Consider the following 24,479-nt stretch of genomic DNA (forward strand, 5'->3'; position numbering starts at 1 on the left):
AAAGAACTACCCACATGTCCCCACATCCACCGCTATGGGACAACAAATATGTAGCGACAAACTGAAGAAATTGGACCTTTCGCGTGCCCACTAACAGATGAAAAGACAAGATACATCGGGATCCGCAAGCAATGGCGGGGAACACTGCTTAAAGAGCTCATGGTTACCCCTGAAAATCCTGTGGCAAAAATTCACCAATTCTTAGGGCATTACCTATATGTAATGGCACTTAAAGGGTTAATAGGTACTTGTAGGGAAATGGTGTATAACTGAAAAGCATTGATGCCATTTGGAAAATATCTCACATCTTGTTTAACTAACGGTAGCCTGCAGCAGGCACCGCACAGCATGGATTGTGACAGCGTTTAGGAAATGATGTATTCCATGTTGTAACCGCAACCTTAATGACTCCAGAAACTATGACTCACAACTCACTGAGGAACATATGTTAGGTTATGTTAATTGGCTTTTATACTGCTCATGCACAAATCACTACCATAATGGTTCTCAAAGTGCCGAAACCTTGTCAGTATGGGCGAAATGTGACCCCATCCAGGGTGTAATCCATATGATGTAAGTGGGGAAAACTCTCCCACTCCCAACTCCTGGGATAATTAGTTGGGGACAAACATGTGTATTTTATTTACTTGGCATCTCCTAGTAAATGGGCACACACCTTTTATGGTGGGACATATGGGTTCACCGCTTCATGGGTGAATGCCACCATTGGGCAGAATGAGGCCTCGTCCCAGTTTGGGAACGTTTAAAAAATGTGCCTCATGACCCCATTGTGAATACCTATACACTCTGGCAGACAACGGAAACACATTGCATCGATTGCTCAGAATGCTGTGGTGGCAGATATTGGTTTAATGTTTTCTCTTAAATATGGGCCCTGGTAAAACTATTGGCTGTGATGAATTGACTTCTGCGCTGCAGGAGTAGAAGGGTGAGTAGAGGCTCACACACCCACTCAGCCCTCACACTTCTACAAACCAAGAGACAACCCAATCATAAAGATACAACAGGCAGAGTCAAGAGATATTCCACCTGTGACTGTGTGGTAATGTGGGCTGAGGGTAGACTATACACTTAGGAGAGGTGCAAATGTGGTTCAGTAGCAACCCAAAAAGCAAAGTATTACAGTCCAAAATAAAGGAATGTCCAATCAAGGTTCTATAAAAGTATTTACACTTTAATTAAACACACCATGTACACTAATAACTAACTAGAAACCCAACCTGAGGAAAGAACACAGAAAAGTCAAATATATCAGATCCAACACTCTGGGTAATGAATCAGGGGTGAAAGGCAAGCAAAGCAACAATGTTCTTGAAAAGGGATATGTACATTGGAGGAAAACGGTTTGAAAGTGACCTACCCAGTCGCCAGGGTCCAAAAATGGGCATTCAAAAGTACCGGGGACGACATTTCACCAAGATGCCAGGGGTAGCGGAAGTGACATCACATGACCCTTGACCTCCTATTACATCACCGGAAGTGATGTCATTTGACCCCAGCCTGAAGTGACATCATGGGAAGCAATGTAACATGACCTTTCACCCCTTGACAAAACAGGAAGTGGCATCACATAGCATTGTTCCTAAGTACACTACAAAAAATATGGTTACGATATCACCATGCAAGAATCACTGTATGTATCATTAATATCAGTGTGTATAGGCAAATATTATCAAATTATAGCGATTGCAAGCAGATATTCAAGGCCACATAATAAGTTATTATATAGCACTTACACTTAAGCATAACAAATATACATACAATATCTCCCAACCTGTGTTGGTACACATTTATCACCCTCAGGAGGATGAAAGGCTGAGGTGGACTTGCTGGGATTCGAACCTGCGGATTACACACACATCGCAGCAGCGAGCGCTCAACCCACTAAACTATCTTACGAGCTATAATTATCTTACCGGCTATAGTGAAATGAGCAATTACATGTCTGAATGTTCTCAAAGTCACAAAGCAAATTACAATCTGTAGTGGATACCATTAAACTGGCAACTAAGATTTAACAGCAGGCCAGTTCTTTTGCAGGTCTGGTGCAAAGCTGGCCACATTTCAAGCCTGCATAGATCTACATTTCAGGCTTCAGAGGTTAAAAAAATACATACCATTGGGAGGGTTCATAATTGTGTGTTAAAAAATGTAGATTAGTGCAGGGAAAGCAGCGCACTCACGTGGCATCCCGCACTCTGGGCACTCGTTACCTCATACATGCAAACACACATCCTGAACAGCATGCCAGGGATATAGGAACGATAGACACATTGCAACACAGCATTAATTGTGTCACAATGAAATCAAGGGCCACTTTATGTGCTATGGTCAAACATTTCTACAGTGAACACAAGCTTTTAGGCACACAGACTTTATGAAGTGACCGCAGACACAAAGATGGAATGTCTTGTAATGATCGTAACAGAGGCAACGGCAGAACAAATGATATAGCTGCAACTTGCGAAAAGCAAAATACATAGACCGAAATGGATGCTTATTCTACTATAAATGCTTTTTGGAAGTTTTTGTCAGCATTGAGAATTTGAGGTGTTTAAGAATAGACTAAATCAGTGACTCACCCCCTGAAGTGTGCCTGAAATAAACCTTTAAATACACTAGCAATTATTGTAGAGATTTCCAGAAAGACAAATTATTTGTTATTCCTATACTTTCTTATTTAGGGTCACTGCTGAAAGTGTTACACTTGTGGAACCCCCTGTTTTTTTAGAGGCCTGAGCAAAAAAAAAGACAGCCACTCCAGAAACAAAGAGCCACATGGTACTGGCCACAGCCCATGAGATTTTTTTGGCGTTAGCAAGGGAGACAGCAGGGGTAGCAAAGGGAGGCCTCATGGGTCACAGGTGCAACCCCCGGTAACCCCTAAACGATGTCTCTGAATAGTAACTCCTTTGCAGGTCTTGGTGTTCCAGCAGCACTGACGTCTTGACACTGTGTGACGATCTGGAGGGAGCAAAAGGCAACAACGGAGGGTCTTGCAGTTTCTGATGTGTTGAATAGTTCTTGAAATACGCTCCAAGCAGTTCAACAGCAAACACCACCAGGACCCCAGCTGTCTTGGCTCTCAGGGAGCTGTGATTCCCAATCCAGGGGCTCAGGAACAAGATGAGCCCTTTTCTCATGCTCCCAAACACGGAGGAGGCTGGCAGAAAACTGCAGGGGTCCTCCAACATGGTGAGGTCCTGGGTACTGCTGTGATGGGAAGAGAGGCAGGTCCTGTTCCATCAGCAAATCACACCCAATGGTCCATGGTGATGGTTTGGGGACAGAGCTGGTCTCTGCCTCGGAACACCTGCCTGCACCTCATAACTGGAGGACTCTGGAAAGGACTGATCTCTCAGCAGGGTCCAGCAAAATCTTCTAAAGTGATGATCAAGATGCTTCAAGTAGATTCCCAATATGATTCAAAGAAGAGGTGGGAGACCCCTTCTTTTTAGGCAAATGTCTCCAGGTGATTGAACTTAAGCTAACCTGTTTAGGGGTCCAATTCCTGCTCATAGAATTAGTGGACTTTGCTGACATACTCAAAGTCTGCTGCTCCAAATGAAGTGAAGGGGACGGGAAAGAGAACACGCGGCAGAGAGAATCAAGATGACAGGACCTTCCAAAAACTGTTCAGACCCCTATCTTGCTATCCTAGCTCCACCCTATCGTATTCTCGGTAGTATCAAAGGCCTTTGAAAATGCAGCCCCCTCATGTGAGCCGTGGCTCTCTGTAAATGTGGGTGCCTCTAGGTTGCTGTTTCCAGGCCAGCGTCCTGGGAAGTGGGTGGGGGAACGGGTGTTACCTGCCCTTTACAAAGGAGCAAAGAGAAACAATCCCACAAGGTTCACCCTGTCAGTGGACAGGGGTGGCCCTTGTCTGGGAGGAGTACACATAATCCTTTCACAGCTGAAATGGGCCCACAGGACTGACAACATGTGCAAAATCAATTTAAAATGGCTGTGATAACTGAAAGATCCTGGCTACCATAACCTAACTCAGATATGGTTTATATTTACAGTTGTATGTGCCACCAGGACAACATTGTCAGGGCCATGTAGTTCTAGGAACAGGGGTGCATATTTTAAATGCAGCCCCTGCACTGCAGAGACTTGGGTGCGGCCTCTGAACCTGCTCTGTTACACTGTGGAGCAGGTGCTGTGAATCAGGGTACTGATGCAGCAAGGCACAATCACACACAATACTTATGGCATGGAGCATTTGAAAGGGGAATCTGATTAGCACATTTCCCTTTCAGCGATGGAATTACCCACATTATTTTATTGCTTAATAAAAAAACAAAAAAGCCAGGACGTTCATGCCCTTGCCAGCTGTGAATTCATCAAAGTGGCACTGTGTCATGTTTATATATACTGCTTACTCAACTGCTTCACAGCACTAGTATTAATTAATATTGGTCATATTACTAGTACATCTGTTATTGACTCCAGAAGGGCTGACACTTAGTTAGCCCTCCTGAGAAATTAATAAGCGATAAACCTGAGCTGTGTTGATATGAAAGACTGGTAGCCAGCCATCTTTTTGCAATGATGACTGTAGGAAGGAGGCGTGCAGAATGCACCGCAGATACTTCAGTTATGATGATAAGGAGTGATTGTATTGCCTTGTCTCTGTTGAGGCAGCCCGTGGATAGATGGGGGGAGGTGGAAGGTACTATTTGCATGTAGTCACAACATCCCTAAAACAGTAGGAGACTGTCAATGGAAGCTTTGATGCTGAAGGTCAGCTGAGCATACGTTCTCCCAGTTTAATGGCCAATCGCCCCTGCTCCCAAGGGCTACCACTCGAATTTCTACGGCTACTGGATGATCATCTCAGAGTCCCCTGACTCTTCTGGCACCCAGTGAGCAGAGGAAATAACTAATATACCCTCCAACCAGGGCCTTATGATTGTAGTGTCTCTCACCGGCCTTCATGTTGCTCAACATTGTACCTTTGTACATATGTTTGGCATCTGAAATGGGGCTCTTGGGTCAAGCTGTGAATGCAGATCTCAGACGCTCTACCATGCCCCTTTTTACCTCTGAGTATGGAGGATCACAATGGCCTTCCTCCCCCCTACTCCTTCCCAGGCTCTAATTTCCTTTCTGGTGCCGTGAAATAGTAAGCCCGAATGCGGTCTCTTGCAAAACACCAACACTGTTTGGGGCTGAGAATGTTGCTATTCAAAATATGTATCACTAATAATTGCATGAACATTCTCTCCCGGTTAATGTCACATGTATGAAGTATGAGAAAGTGTTCATTGTCTGTTAGAATTGAAACTTACATTGTACAATTTCTCTAGCACACCTCCACTCTATCTTATTATCCCCCTTCCGAGCTAGGGTGAGGGAAAGGGTTGTGACTAAGGAAATTCACCTGTTCATTGAGACTGCTGACCATTTTGACTCTCAGCTAGTGGATTTTGTCTGGGTTGGTAGGCTGAGTTTGTCCTGGTCTTGTACAACCTGCTCAATTCGGCAGATCATGCCAGTGTCTCGGCCTTGGTCCTATTGGACACCTCAGACGATTTAGACCTTGTCAACCACCCGGTGCTTTTGTGTTGGCTGTGGGGTTGCTGGCATCAGGAGCACTCACCGGCAACTAGAGGAAATCCTTTCTGTCATATATACCCTATGCTCTCACAATGACCCCATTTATTTCTGAGCCAGAGGGCCTTAAATATCTGATGCCACTATTTGCTAATGATGACATTCAATTGCTGGCCAAGCTCATCGACCTAGATGGCCTCATTCTTTACTCTTATGCCGGTGGCACTAAATTCCCACCCTCATTGGACAGGAACAGGGTGTCTGCAGCTTCCACATTTGGGAGTCCTAGGTGCTACACCAGCTTCAGTAGCTGCCGGTGGATCATCACCTCCATTTTAAGCTCCTTTGTCTAGACAATGGGGCCTTCTATGGATTGGGTCCCTCTGTCCCATTCTCTCAGATCCACAACCTCCCTCTTCCAGTTCATGAATGCCCTGCCCTGCAGATAGCACCCTACTATGGGCCACATTGCTTTCAGATGATCTTAAAAGCCCATTCAGTCACCTGTTAATACACTATTGCCACCATCGCCATCTTTTCCCCTGCTTCACTAGTCACAGCACCAAGAAGCCTATGGGTTTACAAGCGCTTCAGAAATGCAGCCAATATAGAAGCATAGCATAACCATTTATTTTATTGTACACATTTCTCAGGAGGAAATGTGTTTTTGACACCTGTCCAAGATTAAGAAAGATTGAGTTTGAAGTCATTCTATTCTTTCCCATTGCCAAAGGGACAAACTGCTAATGAGGCTGTCCTTCAACTTCACCGTATACTCACAGCATTGAATCGCTTATATAACCTAACCATTTCTTTTTCTAACATTCAACAATTAAAGTGAAAGGTGCAACTGATAGAGGGAAATTAATCTAAAGATAGAAACTTGAAGCATGACAGGATTGTGTAAATATGAATGGTTTATAATATGATAATGTTATTTTGTGTTCCCATAACAATGGAATAATGATATATCAAAGTGAACAATATCTGGTATTAAATACAGATCAGTACAATGTGTATTGCAGTAAAATTATGTAAATGTACTCCATTTCTAATATGATCATACCACAGCAGCTACATTTGATTTTATTTATTTATTTATATTTATATAGCGCGCAAGAAGCCCAGGGGCATGGAGGCGCTGTTACTTGCAATAACTTAGTTACATGGTACAGGCATGAAAGCGATTGATAACACATTATGAATACTACAAGATATCATACTGTTGTTACATATATTGCTTTGGGACGTATATTACAACATATATGATAAGTATTCGTGCTGGTGTGTCGGGTCTTATGTGAAGAGGGTAGTTTTCAGAGTTTTGCAGAAGGTGGTGAGGGAGGCCGCCCCTCGGATAGTGGGAGGTAGGGCATTCCAGTGAGTGGGCGCTAGATAGGGGAAGCTGGATCCGCCCGCTTTTACTCTTTTTACTAGTGGCACCGAGAGCATGTTGGTGTACGGTGATCTGGTTGACCTGGTAGTGGAGACGGGGTGGATCCTTTGAGAGAGGTATGCTGGAGCAGTGAGGTGAATGCACTTGTGGGTCAGTGTCAGGGCTTTGAATACGATCCTTTCCTTTATTGGGAGCCATTGGGCTAGTTTTCTGGCTTCAGAGATGTGTTCTCTTTTAGCAATGCCTTGGGCTGCCCGGAGAGCATTGTTCTGTATTACTTGTAGTCTCTCTAAGTTTTTGTTGGAGGTTCCTAGAAAGAGTACGTTGCAGTAGTCTAGCCTAGAGCCGGTGATGGCTCTGGCTATGTTGGTGCAGTTCTCTTTGGAGAGAAAGGGTCTGACTGCGTTGATAAGTTTGGCATGATATGCAGCTGCTGAGGCTATTGCGCTGACTTGTCTATCCATGGATAGGCTGGAGTCCAGGTAGACTCCCAGAGTTTTGACAGAGTCGGAGACCGGAATTTTAATGGAGTCAATGGTGAAGTGGCTGAATTGGGCATCTAGAGCTTTTAGTGTGTCGGGGGAACCTACCAGGAGGAGTTCTGTCTTGTCAGAGTTGAGGCATAGACCGTTGTCTGCCATCCAGGCTTGGATGGTGTTGTAGAGGTTGTTGAGGGTCAGGGAGTCAGTGTCATAGTTCCCTGTGAGAGTGAGGAGGATCTGCATGTCGTCGGCGTAGTTGGTGTAGGATATGCCCATAGCGTCGAGGATGAGGAAGAGGGGTCGTGTGAAGATGTTGTATAGCGTGGGGGAGAGGCAGGAGCCTTGGGGCACCCCACAGAGTATAATGGTTGGTGATGCGGCGGCTAGGTCAGAGAATACTTGCATGGTTCTGTCTTGTAAGAAAGAGGTGATCCAGGCTGTGGCCTCTGGGGAGAATTTGGCAGTGGAGGAAAGGTGGTGGCATAAGACACTATGATCCACGAGGTCGAAGGCCGCGGATAGGTCAAGGAGTAGGAGAAGTGCTGGTTTACCCAAGTCTCTAGCATCGTCCATCTGGTTTTTCAGGTCAAGTAGGGCGGTTTCGGTCCCGTGTCTGGGGCGGAAGCCAGATTGGCGGAGTCCAAGGAGTTTGTTCTCTTCAATGAAGTGCTGGACCTGCAGGTAGGCTGCTTTGTCCAATATTTTGAGGAGGAATGGGACAGTGGTGATGGGTCTGTAATTGTTGGGTGAGGTGGGATCGAGAGTTGGCTTTTTCAAAAGAGGGCGTACCCAAGCTTCCTTGAGGGAGGTGGGGACTTTCCCTGTGGTCAAGGAGGCATTCACGAAGGCTGTTAGGAAGGGAGCTAGCGCTTCCGTGCAGTCTTTGATAATGGAGGCTGGGCATGCATCGCCTTTGCAGTTAGAGGGTTTGATGTTCCTCATTATGTTGATGATGTCTTTTTCCTGAATGGGTTTGAAGGAGAAGGGTAGGGGGGGATCCGGGGCAGGTGGTGGGAAGGGGATATGCTTATTGGGTAAGACTTGTTTAGTGGCTAGTATTTTGTTTTTGAGGAGGCTTAATTTGGTTAGCATGGCCGTTTGTATTTCATCACACCAGTCTTTGTCTTTGATGAAATTCTGGGGGGCGGGAGTGGGTGTCTCGAGCTCCCTGAAAATGGCGAAGATTTCTTTTGTGCTAGATTGGGCTTCCGAGATTCTGTATTCAAAGGATTTGGCCTTTGCTTGGGTGATTGCCTTTTTGTATTTGGTGGATAGGGCTTTAAAGATCATCTTGTCTTTTTCAGAGTGGGACGTTTGCCACTGTGTGAGTGCGGCCTTTTTCTCATTTCGGAGTGTGAGGAGGTCAGGGGTGAACCAAGAGTTGGAGTGGGTTGTGGGTTTGGATTTGCGAGGTTTGAGAGGGGCAATGGAGTTGATAGCTGCTTTAATGGCAACTTCATAGGTTGTTGCGAGTGTTTCTGGGTCTGATGAAAAAGGTGGTCTGAAGGCTGGGCCTTGGAGGAAGGGTAGTAGCCTTTCCTTCGTGAGCTGGCGGGAGCTTCTGGCGAGGCAAGGTGGGAGCGGTTGAGGTGAGGGGGCAGCAGGGGAGCTGGTGGTGAGGATGCTAAAGGTGATGATGTGGTGGTCAGACCATGGGGTGGGATTGTTTCCTGTGATGATGAGTGGGCAGTTGTGCTGTGCTATCCAGTCGAGTGTTCTGCCCTGGGTGTGAGTTGGGCTCAGGATGGTGTTCTTGTAGCCTAGAGCATTGAGGGCAGAGTCAAGGGATTTGGCTGCTACGTCCTTGCTATCCCGGAGCCCTAGGTTGACATCCCCAAGGAGAATGGCTTTAGACTGTTTTTTGAGGTTGTCAGAGAGGAGGTGGATGAGAGAGGCTTGAAAGTCTCCTGTTGGGCCTGGAGGGCGGTAGACAGTGTGTACAGTAATGGTGCAGTGGGGAGAGAGGGTTATTTTGACTTGGAGGTAGTCGCTGTTGTTGGTCAGGGATTTCTCTACCTTTCTGATAGAGAGGCAGTCTTTGGCAATAATTGCTACACCTCCACCTTTGGAGAGGCGGTCTTGTCTAGTAATGGAGTAGCCAGGGGGTAGGGCGAGGGAGAGCGTGGGGCCGGAGGCCTCATGTAGCCATGTTTCTGAGATCTGGGAGGTTAGGAGGTCGTGGATGTCTAGAGCGTGGGCATTGATGGACCTAGCGTTAATCATGGCGCATTTCAGGTGGGGTTCAGTAGTGGCTGGGGGGGGTTCATGATGAAAGAGGGTGAGGTGGGGGGGCTGCGCTCTGGGTGTTAGGGGAGATACACAACACAGATTTGACACTGGGGGGTTCATTTTCAGAGGTAGTGGACACATGTGGCATAGCATTTGGCACAATAGCATTCAAAATGGTGGTAGAAGAATTGCATACCGCAGGTTTTACACTCGAGGGCTCATTTTCAGAGGTAGTGGACACATGTGGCTTAGCATTTGGCACACGAGCATTCAAAATGGTGGTAGAAGAATTGCATACCGCAGGTTTTACACTGGGGGGCTCATTTTCAGAGGTAGTGGACACATGTGGCATAGCATTTGGCACAATAGCATTCAAAATGGTGGTAGAAGAATTGCATACCGGAGGTTTTACACTGGGGGGCTCATTTTCAGAGGTAGTGGACCAAAACACCAAAAATACCAAAACACCATGTTTTTACAGGATTGTCATAGTACAACATATGTAGTAATATCATGCAAGTGGTCTATTTCCAGTGTTACAGCAATGTCATGCAAGTGACCTGGACTCAGGATTAAGAATATGTAGAGTCACCCATGTTCAACTCAAGACACTACCAGTGATCTGAGCCCTGGATTCCTCCATATCATAAAAGTAGACCTGGATTTAGGTTTATGCGAAATAATACAGATGACCTGCGTCCAGCAGAACCGCAAAATCACACAGGCAACCAGACTCCAGGTTCTCCATATCATACACGTAATCTGGGTTCATGATCATGACAATATAATACAGAAGACCTAAATAAGTGATTACCCCAATATGGTACAGGATATCTTCATACAGTATTCCCCCTATGACTTATAATTTGGTCACATACCACCACATTACAATAAAGGTCATATGATCCAGTATGTTAGCAATGTTACAAGGGTTCCCATTACCCGAGAAGACCAAAGTGTGATAAATGGTAGCTTGATACAGAAGAATCGAAACATATCACGGGTGACCTGATCCAGCATCCCCCAGTATGAAGTGGGTGACCTGGGCCTAGGTGTGTCCAAATAAATTACAGGAGTGCAGAATCACCAATCACTCCAATTTCCCAAAAGGCAAATGGATCCAGGAACATCCACTTATCACACAGGTGACTGGATTGAAAGGCCAGCATTGTATATGTGATCTGGATTCATGATTACCTCAGTATCATGCAGGAGGTCCAGATACAGAACTCATAATATCAGGAAGGTAACCTTGGGTCAATGCTAAACTGATAGAAGAACAGCCATCTTAGGCACAAGGCCATTCCTATTACACACAGGTGATCCACATTAGGGAAGGAGCCTAGCAGAAATGAAATTCAAACTTATCAGAACAATAGGATTTGAACCAGTGCCAAGAAATTAAAACACTCTAAAAGAAAACTCTAAATGATATGAAAGATTTTAACCCCGATTTGAGCAATTAGGATTGAACAAAGTACTTGTTGGCTTGAGCTTGCCATATCGTTTGTCTGTTGATCCCCCTTTTCAATACATGTAGATGATTTTATTTTGTTTTGATGGTTGTTTTATTGAGTTGTATTTGAATCTACTGATAAGTAGTTATTCACTGCCAAATCAGTTTGGGCTGTTTCAACCCATTACCTTGCTGTGGCTAAAATGGAGTTGTCAATTAACATCACAAATGATGTGGATAGAACATAGTTTAGTCTTCAATAAAATAGGCTAATCGTATTTTATAGAGATTTGACTGGTCTCAACAATGTTCTGCACACCCACTGTCAATAGGGTGTATGCACCTGTTCCACGTTCCATGAGAGATCATTGAAGCACCATCAGTGAAAAGGGTCAAGGCTGCCCTACCAGACCAGCCACTCCAACACTGGTGTACCGGATACAGTGGGCCTCATTACACGGAAGGCGGTAATCCAGGGTGCTATTAGCACCCTGGACCATGCCGGTAAATTACCGGCACCGCCTTGGCGGAAAGGGGATTTACCGCCCCATTCCAAGGTTGGAGGGGCGGTAAATCCCCCTTCCGCCATTGCCCTTCCCCATTCCCATTTCTGCCCCATAGGGCTCTATGGGAATGGGGAAGGCGCTAATTACGGCACCGCAATTTTGCGGTGCCGTAATTAGCTCCAAGGTCCCTTAGCGGGTTGGTTTTTAACACCTGCAACAAGCAGGCGTTAATTCCTCCAACCCGCAAAGGGACCTCGTAGTACGGCGGTAAGGGTTAACGGTCACCGTTGCCATTAACGGTGACCGTTAACCCTTACCGCCGTCCGTGTAATGAGGCCCAGTGTCTTTCAATGTGAGTGTCTAGAGCTCATGCCCACATGGTATAAGACATGCAACATGGGTACAGTATCTCTAATATATAACTCCGAAGAAGCTCATCCAAGATCAGCCCCTATCAAAAAGATGATGTCAAATCAGGATCCAGAATGTGTTCTTTAAGTGAAAACAGTCTAATTGAAAACAGAAAAAACGTCCTTAAATTAAACAGATTTCAGTATCCAATTCCAAAAATGCCAACATAGCATAATTGAGGGTCAGGTGGAAGGGTTAGTCAGAGGTCTAAGAGGAGGTAGTCCAGGGGAGTAAAGAGGGATACCCCCTAATGAATGAAAAAGGAAGAGTTCTACAAAAATGTGCAAAATCGCAATTCATAAATTAGAAGAAACCTGATTGGGAGGAACAACATAAACCTCCAACATCAGCACAATATAATACAACTGAATTCCCACCAATACTGTGGCTTTTATGCCTTGGCCGGAGGGTGGAAATGGCCGGTAACGGCCTGCCTACCAGAGCCATATGAGGCCCGAGCGAAGGAAGGGCCTCAGCGAGGGCGGTGGGGTGTTATCGGTCATGTCCACCCTCACAAAGTGACATGAAAGTCCTTCGCACCCTGGGGTTCAAACTGGGAGCAAATGGTTTTCTTTTTTTTTTTTCTTCCTGAGATTGGTGCTGCAAGAAACCAAGATGGCCACCAAAGCAGGAGGTGCGGCGGACCAGAGCTCAAAACTCTGGTCCCGAACATAAGTAGGGAGGGAGGGGTGGGAGAGGTTTTGTTTGGTTTGGGGGTTTTGAGGGGTGGGCAGGCTCCCTGTTGTCTCCACACATTAAAAAATTAAAAATGGCGCCACCTCAGGAAGGGCCTCGGGTTGCTTGAACAGTGGGCATAGAATGTATATTCTTGCCCACTGTTCCAGCCACCTGATTGGTCAATGGCCCTTCTCTGGATGTGAATGAACAACATAAGAAGGGTGATTTGATCCATTATAAACATAATATAAGCTACGTGCTCAGGAGGTAGGATTTATATCGCAGCTGTGTGTCCTGTGGCTTCCTGGTGCCCAGGCTGCCAATCCCTCTGTCACCAGTCCATTAAGTTTCATTAGCATAAGTGTGAGTTAGAGTGTCTACAAGGAAAAAGAAAGTGATTTATAAAGCAAGCACAGAGCATTTCTGACAAACCTGCCAGAAATCCAAAGGCGCTTCAGAATTCCAATTAAAGACAGGCTGTCTTGCCCAGAGGTGTTTTAATGTAAGAGCAGGACAAAGAAGTCAGCTGCACTAAATGATAATTACAATTTCTGTTTTGCATAAGCTTTCATCCAATGCATATTTAACAGGATGGTGGTGAAGCAGTAGCGCAACTGTAGTTAGTTATTTCTGTCCATGGGTTTTAGTGCACATCTGTTCTAGTTAAACAAAACTGTTGCTTATTCACTTTACTGTGTGCATTAATAGTTCTGCTGAACAGGGGGCCACATTATAATCAGCTTTGTTGGATGGCAATGAAGGTTAGCAGATGGGGGGGAGGCTGCACAGTATATTCTGATGGCCCAGCACCCGTTGTATCATCTTATTGACCATTTGAAACATCATCACCTGAAACCCAACTCCTAATCGATAGGTCTCTACCCTATGCCCCACATGATCACTGATTTCCCCCTTATCCCAAAATTCCAAGCCAGGTCAGCCTTTACATGCCCAGGTTGACCACTCAATCACCAGCACAGCCGAGCAGAGACTCATCAACAATCCTAAGGGAATGTAAGACTAGGAACTGACCAGAGGTAAGTATGTTTGCATGATAAGAGACTTATAAATACACAAGTAATACAACCAGGATCGATGAGGTTTAAATACTTTTGTTGCAACTCAGTTGCCAATTTGCTAGCAAAGCTTTGCCATATTTGTTGAACTATTGGGTTTCATTTATTTGAATTTCTCAGTAACTTGTCATTCAAAGGTCTCTCTGTGAATATTGGTCTTCAACTGTTTCTTGAGGCATAGGACGTGGTTTTCTGACATCAGGCAAGAGTTATGGGCTTTGCAGATCATGGCTCCCTCCATTCCAAGGGATCTTCCTCTATGTTTTAGCCATTCGTAATCCTGTTGGAGGATCGGATTGAAAAGTGGATCTGATTTAAATGAACACCATTGAGACCTGGGTGGATTATAATGGGGTGACAATGTATATAGATAGATAGGCCCACTTCGCTCGGAGATGTTTTGTAAAATGCAAAGCATCTTGAATATAATTCTGAAATCCACACTGAGTCAGCGGGTTTATAGTGAAAGTTTCGAATACATAGTTCTGAAATGCAATACTTTCGAAACAAAAGGATAGAGAAAAAAAAATTGGAATGCAAGTTTTTTTTTTTTGGGGGGGGTCCCCCCACACACCCCTGTTTTTTGGGGGAAAACCACTATTGTTTCCTATACGAAACCCCCCCAAAAAAATACATTAAAACAAAATCATTCGATTTTTTTTCTTCGATCCTTTTGTTTCTAAAGTATTGCATTTTGAAACTATGTATTCGAAACTTTGACTGGACACCAGTCAGTGCAGAGCCTTCAAGACACATCGAACATGGTCTTATTGTCAAAGCTTCCAACACCATCTGGTTGCCTTATTCTGCGCTCTCTGCATATTACCAATACTCTTCTTGGGGAGCCCGGGAGGGACACTCTTTGAGAGATCCAGTCATCGCCAGGTCTCTGGTCAACTCAATCATGAAAGCTAGCTTCAGAAAGCAAGATTATAAGTCTGAGCATGGACAGCTGGAGGTTGGCAACCTTTACTACTGCATCGTCCTAGGGCACCAAAGTGAGGTCAGATGACACACAGAGGTGTTCACTTTCTGTTATCTAGCTGTGGGTGTCCCTAGACTTAGGGGCCAATCAAATGGGTTTTGCAATTCGAGACTGTTCTCGGTGCCAGGATCTGATTTGTTCAGATTCAGACAGAGGACGTTCTCATCCAACCATTGGTTGATGCGTTTAATGCAGGAACATGTTGGTCCAGGTTCCCAGACGTATTCACTAATTGGATATAAAGTTAGGAATTTTAAGTATATATTTGGAAATGCACCTGTATTACTCTAATACCACAGCCAGTGGGTACATGTCACTGTCCAATAAAAGGACAGTGAGGGCATGTTTGGTACTCGGCATGCTACATCCAACTTGTTCAATCTGAACTTTTTGGAAACTGTTAGTTAGGAAGAAACAATCAGTTCTAATGCTGCACTGGACATCCCAAACCAAGTTTAAAGTCTGCAGAGGAGTTATGTATGCTGTATGGTGTTGTAAACCCTGATTGTTTGAGCAGTATCATGGCTGCTTCCTGGCCTTTGATGAGGGTAAGAAGTAGAACTTCTCTGATGAAGCACAGAGTGATTTCTGTTTACCTCTTTGGCCTGAAAGTGGACTGTTGATCATTCAGAAGTGACTCCAATTTAATCTTGTTGTTGCCTTGTTAATTCTCTTTCCATTATGTGTCATGGCATGGGCATGGTCGATTGGAGATTGGCAAGTATTGTGCCAGAATTTGAGGATCCGCAATCAGTTTCTGTTGCAGTAGAGTGATAATGATATGATTTAACAAATCAGCTACAATGACTTTTTGACATAATGCACTACACAAAGTTCAAAGTTACGGTTATTCGCCATGAGTGTAGGTATAAACTGCATTATGTAAACCCCCGGGCATGTATCTGCCAGCATGTTGTAAACACTTTGATTTTCAGGGGCAGTTTTATGATCTCTTCTGTTTCCATGGATTTTAAGGTAGTGAACAAAGAAATGACGGGAGAGAAAGAGGGTATTCAGGTGGGAGCATTGAATAGCATGCCCCGATTCAAATACTATTTTAAAGATTAGTCTGCATTAGTGATCCACTGAGCGTACCATTTCTTGTTGAATTTGATTCCTGATTTCGAGTTCCACTCTGAGTGGGGCCAGTAAGGGGCCAGTAAGGGTAGAGGGGCAGCTCTGAAGGATCTGAGGAGGCCAAGCAGAGCTTCTGAGTCTGAACATTCACTGATTTTATGCAGAGAGCATTGCATCTTGCTTCAGTCTTCATATCTTAGTTCATCCTTACTGTGGAGAAGATTGCTTGCATCATAAATTACGCATGATAAATGAATGCATCACAGAGCTCTCCCAACTGAATTGACTTACAACACTTCTGTGTAGGAGGAATGGGTGTATTAAAAGTATGAGAAAGAAGTATGTTTTGATGGCTAGATGGTTGGCATTATCGCGGATTGATCTAGGGAATGCATTTTTTCTAGCCGATGACTTTGTACTGTGAAGCTTCTGCCCCCTTTTTCAACTGCAACAAGTATGAATTATCTGACATCGGATCGGTGGTGCATACGGAGGGACAAGTGGATCTCCTTCTTTCTGGTCCATACTCACTGTGATCCAATACAGTGAGATGCCAACAACCCTTACAACACTGTGCAATAAGAATAGGCAACAGGATTCTCTCCTGATGACCCATTATAGAAAAATGGACAAACACATGTAGAGATAAGAGAAATGTGTATGCAATTTGAAAATAAATGAAAAAAGTGAAAGCTGTACAATGCCTAAAAGAGATGAAATATATGAAACAAAACAATCAAAATAAATAAACAAAAAGAGAAAGTTGAGTGGAATTGTGACACTTGGAAAACCCTTACATGATATCATCCTGTGAAAATAATAAATTATGCAACAAGCTGGCGCACTGTGAAAGATACCACAAGAAAACATTCACATGTATCTGGCAAAGGGTTTTGAAAAAGAAGGGGAGTATACAAAATCATTTAAAAATCCATCCATCCATAGATAAAAGGATAGGGATGTCTGTGGTAATCAGTTGTAAGTAAATACTTTCACCACTAGATGGCATCTGAAAGCACATTTAAGAGAGTGCAGAATGGACAAATCAAGCTGATGAAAGCACATGGAGAAAGTGTGCTGGGAAAACAATGCAACCTGATGAAAGCAAACAGCTAGAAGGCACTGAATGAACAATGCAAGCTGAGGAAAGCACACAGGCTGACAGGGAGGTGCCATAGGGACGCCAAAGCACACAGAGATGCACAGGGTTGAGCAAGCCAGCAGACAGATGAGTTGGTGATGCCAACACATGCGCACAGGAACACAGCTAATGCAGAGAGGTGGCAAGAGCTTGTCATGGCCAGTGCATGTTACATCACAGTCAGCTATAACAACATATTTTAAATAAGGATGGCTGAACTAGCTTACATAATATTCAAAGCAGTCTAAATAGAGGCATTGCTAGGGGAGTGCTGAGGGGGCTATAGCCCGGGTCTTTTGGTTGTAGCCCTGGATAGAAGCTCAGGGGCTACAACCAAAATGGTAGCGATCCCTGAGTCCAGATAGTCCTGACGCTAGCGTAGCCCTGGATCTTTTCCAGACCTAACAATACCCCTGAGTCTAAACAATGAGAGAATCGACTCAAATCATTCTAATAATGAGGAGGTATAATCCCAAATGATTTGACAGATTTGAAACCTAATTTCAGATGCTTTACGAGAAAGGAGGACCTATTGTCTTGACCTCGCTTCGAACACTATTCCATTTTCAATTTTCATTTTTTTTAACGATTGTTTTATTTTTTGTTTTATTTAATTTAATGTGTAATGACCACTATTATTAAGACTTTATTCATGTTTAAATTGAATCGACCTAATTGGAATCCAATTTGAGCCAACAGGTTCTAACTGACTGGAGTCCAATTGGATCAGAAGAGTACATGAAAAAGATATGCCTGAGAACCAACTGAGAAGATACATGAACGTTTGTGTGCACATGCTCCCAGGTGCACTGCTTCTCCTAGTTAGCAAATGGTCAATCTTGGCCATCAAAGTGTGGGGGCAGGATGCCTAACCATGACATAAGCAAAGCGAGACAATGTAACAACCAGGAGCCGTGGCAGCTGCCATTTGCTGTGCCCTCCGCCATTTCAACAGGTTTGTTTCAGGAAGACCGGCACAAGCCCATAATACAGGATTAGAAAGAAAAAGGCCTTTTCCTAGTGCATTTGCTCTTTTCCAGATGTCTGAAGTCAGCAGGAGCCTTAGCACCACTGGATTGAATAACAACCCTCAGCTCGACGCAGAATACAGAGCGGCGGGAATCAGAAGTCAGCATCCAACTGTGATAAACGAAGCCGACCCCTGGGGTCCTCCTCTGAGCCACTCAGAGGAGGCAGCTGGGCCATCTATGATTCATGGCGCACCCCTGACTGGCGCAGTCGAGCTTTTGAGCAATTACTGGGCCCTGCTCCGAAGATTCAGCACGAAAAAGGTCACTTTAATTAGGCAAATCTGCAACATGTCTTCATGTACTTAAATTCCGAGCTTATTATTTAACGAATGCAGCAGTATAAACACTATAAAAACAGAAGATTCTTCCTCAAACCGAGACAGGCCCGCATCGACTAGCGTGATATAATAATATAAGATTTTTACATAGCACTTAAAGCCATTCCTCACGCTTCCAAGTGCTATATTAAAAAGCTGTTATGACCAATTTAATTATACTCGACTTATCGACCTTGGAAGTACAAAGGGCAGGTTTGGCCATGCAGCAATTGCATTTAGGAAGTGCAGGCTTGCATCACGTCAGAGGTGACTGCTTTATCCGTGACCTTTTCACCCATCATTTTATGAAGCTGTGGAGATCTGCTTGTTTTTTGCACCTGAAAGAAGAGACGCACATTCCATGTGCAATCATGTAAATGCCACTTGCGATGCACTGACATTGCTGGCAGCGTTTATGATTGTGTAAACCCACACGACAACCCAGGTCTGCCTGTTTTTTGGGTGCACATTTGACATCAATCCAAATTGCACGGAGAATACTCTTTACATCCAAAAGTGTACTCAAGAGGTCCTCTCTGTGCAAAGGGGCCAAATGAGTCCAGGAACATGGGGGAATTATCATTCCCCCTTCAGTGTGTGGGTCATTTTCACAGCTCCCACATGCACCTGTCCACAACTGCTTGGTCATAATTCACTGTTCAATTAATCAGAAAGCACCAGAACACGCTCCACATACAACTAAAGCACCAAATATACAAAGCACATTCCTACATTTAAGCATATGGTTTGTCTGTATCTGTAAAGAGGACCTCACTCTAAACAGGTCACATTGTGTCCCTTCGAGGCATTATTATGGGAGTTGGTGTTAGGTAAGAATTTGTAGAGTCCAACTGGTGTGGGACTTTACAAGACTTATCTCTTGGTATTAGGTAACCCACCTTTTAATATATGACTGTACTACCCAAGTTGGTAGCGTGACTGAGCAGCCAGGCTTATCTTGATAGGGGTAATGTGAGCTGTAGAGCTGTACAATGAAATCAGTAAATACAGGTATCCAAGTAGACACTTACACATTTAAGTTGTAGTATACATATGTATTTATATACAGACATGGATAATTAGACCATCTTTAAAAAACAGCAACTAGTAGTAACATTAATCCGAAAGGATTCAATTCAACAAGAGCAATAAAGCATGTGAGTAACGTTTGATATGTTATTCATATTCCAGCACATTGAGTGACGTCATTTCAAGTCAATGATAACACTTATTTGTGATCACCACTGCAATATTGAGTTATAAGGAGGGAAAGGTTATAGTCAGATCAGAACATACTTTGTACTTAGAAAAACAGATTCTCCCAGAGGGATGCATGCAGTCTTTTATCTCAGCAATAACAGTGTTCAGCAATTAAAACCTTTAAAGGAACACGCACTGCCAAGGCCAATAGGTTCAGAAGGGGGAATTTAGGGAGCCAGGACTGGCAATGACAATTGGCCAGTTCAAGGTTTTGATTCTCTCTTCTTAGAAAATGTTTTAGAAATAGTCAGTAGTTCTATAGAAAATCACAGAAGCAGATGAGGAGCCTTTGAAGAAGCAAAAGCTGGGAGGCCAGTGCAAGTGAGTTGAGGTCAACTCAAAAGAGTTTTAAAATAGTACTCCCCAAGCTAGGAATCATCACAATTGGCAAAAGGTAGATGTACCCCAGGCCTGACAGTACCTGTGAGCTGAAGAATATGTTCCACCTGGATGCCTTCCTGTTGCAGTGTAGCAGATCCATATTCCTGGTCCTTGATTGTGGTGATGAAAGCGAGGATGTCTGGTGGGTTACTGCAGCAGCACTCAGGAGAAGGGCTCTGTAGCAATGGATTTTCCTGGATTCAGCAGCCTTTTGTGGTTTTGGCACTTTTTCTCATCGCCAAAGAAGAACACACAGCTCTGGTTAGAAGTTATTTGATCCCTCGTCCCTGGACTCTGGTGAGGGGACTCTGAATGAAGATTTACTGCTTCTGTTTGGTCCTCTGGATGGCCACAAAGTTTTGGGTGAATTCGCACTTCCAAAGACTATGCACTTGATGATGGTCAGGGTTCCATGGGCATTGGTATTCTGCAGCCTTGGAAAGTCATAGCAAGTCGGGGATTATGCCAGAATGAAGCTTATTTTAAGGATAGTTGGTCCCACCAGCACAAGGGAGGAAGTCATCCCGTACGGGTCTTCCCAGTGTAAACATATACAGGGTCAGCACAGCTGCAGGGCTTCACCAGGCACTTAGCGGTCTAGGAGGGCGCTGCTGGTGTCTCTTCACATCTTCTTCATTGGAAGTTGTCTTCTAGTGGTTGACTCTGCCTCTAGTCCCAAAAACCTCACCTTTTAAGCTAATTCCCATTCTTTCACAGCCGTAGGCTGTCACTAACCCAGCACGGTGGTTGTCCTCCTGGACATTCACCCAGACAATCAGAACTAGTTTCACTCAGGCAAATATAGAGACAAAGAACAGGGAAGTTTCAGAAACCTCCCTCACTTTCTGCCTTTTACAGACACACTGGAGCCTGGGCGGGCTTCAGAGTTGAACCCTGCCAAAGGCAAAATTCACGGACTCAAACCTAATTCAAAAAACAGAGTTAAAGTCTGAAAGGAACCACTGACAAGAAATGGTGAAAAAAGAAAACAGGGGCCATTTTGAGAAAATGCTCACCGTGGGGTGCTGCACTGCAGCTGAGAAATCAGCCAGCAGATATATGGCACACGGTAGTAAAAAGAAACCATTGCCACCAGCCATGTAAGTTAGTTAGTGTTACAGAATGTTACATGAAAAATGGGATAACTTAGTTACTATCTAACCCCAAAGCACTCCACATGGGGTGTGCTGGACCCAGACAAGAAAAGGTAAGTAAAACAGGAGTCATTTTACTATTCTTGGTCTTGGGAACAGTAGTTCACCCAAGAAAATGTAGTTAAAAATTAAGAGAAGTCAGTGGCACTGCACAAAAGGTGCTGTGTGTCACAATGCAAAAAGCAGATGGCTATGGAGTTTGCCAGACTCCATTAAACAGTAAGAAACACAAAAATCCTAGTCAGAGAAAACACTTGGGAGAGTGAGATAAAATTCACGAGTCCGGCAAAAGAGCTGGGGGGTCTCTAAAGTTAAAGGCGAATTGGCAAGAAACGAAAGTTATCCCTAACAGTTGGGATGGTGTATAATGGGTGATTTTCAGACAGGCCGGTACCTCTGAGATTCTAGCCGGGCTGGGGTACATCCACTCGCATCGCAGTTACTTGTATGTTTTCTATAGATCTGCCCCCTACATGTCATCTCATTTGAATGGTTTCCAATGCCTTGCAGCTTGCTAGTCCCCCTGAGAATGTGGTCCAAGAAATGTAGCTAACTTAAACCTGAACAAGGATGAGCTTTTCTGAAGGTCACCATATCAGCATTGCCTCCTGATTCATTATACGCCCCTGAACCCAACTCTTTCATGCAGGTCACAGGTTGAAACTCTGATAGCCAAACTTTGTATGCAAAGAAATTAGCATCATTTAGATGTATAGAAATAACTTCTGTTATTAAGGCATTGAACATGTATTTAATTGAACTGAATTGATTGTTTATTTGCATTGCGCCTGTACACAATGTGTTTCAAAGTGCTTCAAGGAGGGGAGGGAACATGGGAAAAAATACAATGATCATTCTTTCAGTCCTTGAAACAGTCAGAATGTGAAAAGAACAAAGATCAACTATCATAATCAGCCTCACGACATTTCAGATAGTGGAAGTGCTAAGGGGATGGGGAGGGAGGGAGAGTGAAACAGACAAGCAGCTACATTACTCTTCCTGATGGCAATTGAGGTAGTGCCGGAAAATAAACAGGAGGAGGGTGGAGCGGGGGGATTGGAAAGAAGAAGAAGGAGAGGAATAGAACGAGCGACAATTGTAATATGTCTGACGACAATTCAGATGGTGCTGGAGGGGTGGTGGGAGGGGTGAACATAAAGGGAGAGTAGAACAAACAAGTTGCCACAGATAGGTCTGGTGGACATAACTGAAGAGTAAGAGCAAAATAAACAGTGATTGGGAGGACGGGTGGGCAGGATAGTGAGACAGACAAGTGGTTACATTACTATGCCTGACGGAAATTGAGGTAGTGCCCGAAGATTAACAGGAGATGGGGGGAGAGGGGATTGGAACGATGGAAAGGAGGAGAACAGAACAAAGCAAATATTTTACTAGGTCTGCTGACGATCCAGATAATGCTGGGGGGATAGGGAGAAGGAACAAGGGGGGAGAAGACAGAACAAGTGGCTTTCAAAATAGGACAGAAAATGCCACATTTCGAAAAACATGAGTGCTAAGGGGGAAGCGAGCAAAGGTGGGGGGAAGAGGTTGAACAGAGGGGATGGACAAAGGAAAATAAAAGGGGCGACAGAGACATGCAGCAGGAATCATCACAAGGGAAGACAAAAGGGGAGGGGGAAAAACAGAAAAACACAGGACAGGGAGAGGGGTGAGGAGGTATCAGGGGGAAAGGTAAGAGTGAAGGATAACAGAGGAGGAGGGGGAGGCAAGGGAGAGCCACATGGGTCAATGGAAGAGTTGGGGGTCACCCACACAACGTAGACCAAAGGGGAGGGGTGGGGGGCACCAAGAAACCTACGCGGGTAATGGGGGAGGGAGGAGGCACAACAGGGAACATCGAGGGTCGTGGGGAGGGTTGGGGGACACCTGAAAGCAACACGGGTCATGGTGATGGAAGGGGGCACACAGAGAACATCGCAGGTCATGGGGAGGGGTGGGGGGACACCTAAGAATATTGCGGGTCATGGGGAGGCGTGGGGGGGGACACCTAAGAATATTGCGGGTCATGGGGAGGTGTGGGGGGGACACCTAAGAATATTGCGGGTCATGGGGAGGCATGGGGGGGACACCTAAGAATATTGCGGGTCATGGGGAGGCGTGGGGGGGACACCTAAGAATATTGCGGGTCATGGGGAGGCGTGGGGGGGACACCTAAGAATATTGCGGGTCATGGGGAGGGGTGGGGGGACACCTAAGAACATTTCAGGTCATGGGGAGGGGTGGGGGGACGCAGGGAACATCGCGGGTCGTTGGGCGGGGAGGGGACAACACAGGGAACATCGTGGGTTATGTAGGGGTGTGGGGGGACAACTGAAGCAACGTGGGTCATGGGGAGTGGAGGGGGCAACACAGGGCACATCGCAGGTCAAGTGGGGGAAGAGGGGACAGCTGAAAACAACGCAGGTTAAGGGGAGGGATGGGCGTACACCTAAGAACATTGCGGGTCATGGGGAGGCGTGGGGGGGGGCACCTAAGAATATTGCGGGTCATGGGGAGGAGTGGGGGGACACCTAAGAACATTTCAGGTCATGGGGCGGGGTAGGGGGAGACCTAAGAACATTGCGGGTTAAAGGGGGGGCTCACATTTCGAACCTGCAACGAGCAGGAAACAAACAGGGCCTTAGTCTCTGGCCTTACATGAAATGACATATTGCTACAAGGCTTCATGCTTGAAGGTGAAACAAGAGTGCTGTCCGGACACAGCTGTCGGAAATCATGTTAAGATTGATGCCCATATACTTTTGGACCTCTTTGAGGATTACTACACAGAAGATCCATGGATACTAATTACATAAAGAGTGATTTGAATGGATGGCACGGAAATAACGGAAATTACCTGAATCAAATTTTTTTTCACAGACGGTAGTTAACTGATCAGGAAATGGACAGCACAGTGAAGTAGCACAGAAACCCCAAGCGGCAAGCCCCGCTGTTCAGCGTACAGCCGCTCACTGGCCCAGATTGTTGACCTACACACAGAAGCTGTGCGAGGAGGGGAGCCGGAACTAATGGGAATGGAGTACGACTACCTATATGTTTTCGTGTTGATGATTCCATTAGTTTTGTAACCCCTTGACCAGTTCCAAAACTGTTGTTTGTGCAATTTAACATACCTTTGTCTTTTATAGAATTTGCAGGAGGAACGAAAATCAATGCCCTTACAGAAGTCACACATAAACTGAAACAAGAATCTCCTTCTTTTGCCTATCCCCTCCGCCATTTCCCAGCTCCCCTCCGACCATCTGTCCAGCCCTCCAAAGTCTTTAACAAAGGTGTTGCTCCATGCTATCCCATCTTC

The sequence above is a fragment of the Ambystoma mexicanum genome, chromosome 9 (genome assembly GCF_040938575.1).
Source record: "Ambystoma mexicanum isolate Mex_15411 chromosome 9, UKY_AmexF1_1, whole genome shotgun sequence".
In the NCBI taxonomy this organism is placed as follows: Eukaryota; Metazoa; Chordata; class Amphibia; order Caudata; family Ambystomatidae; genus Ambystoma; species Ambystoma mexicanum.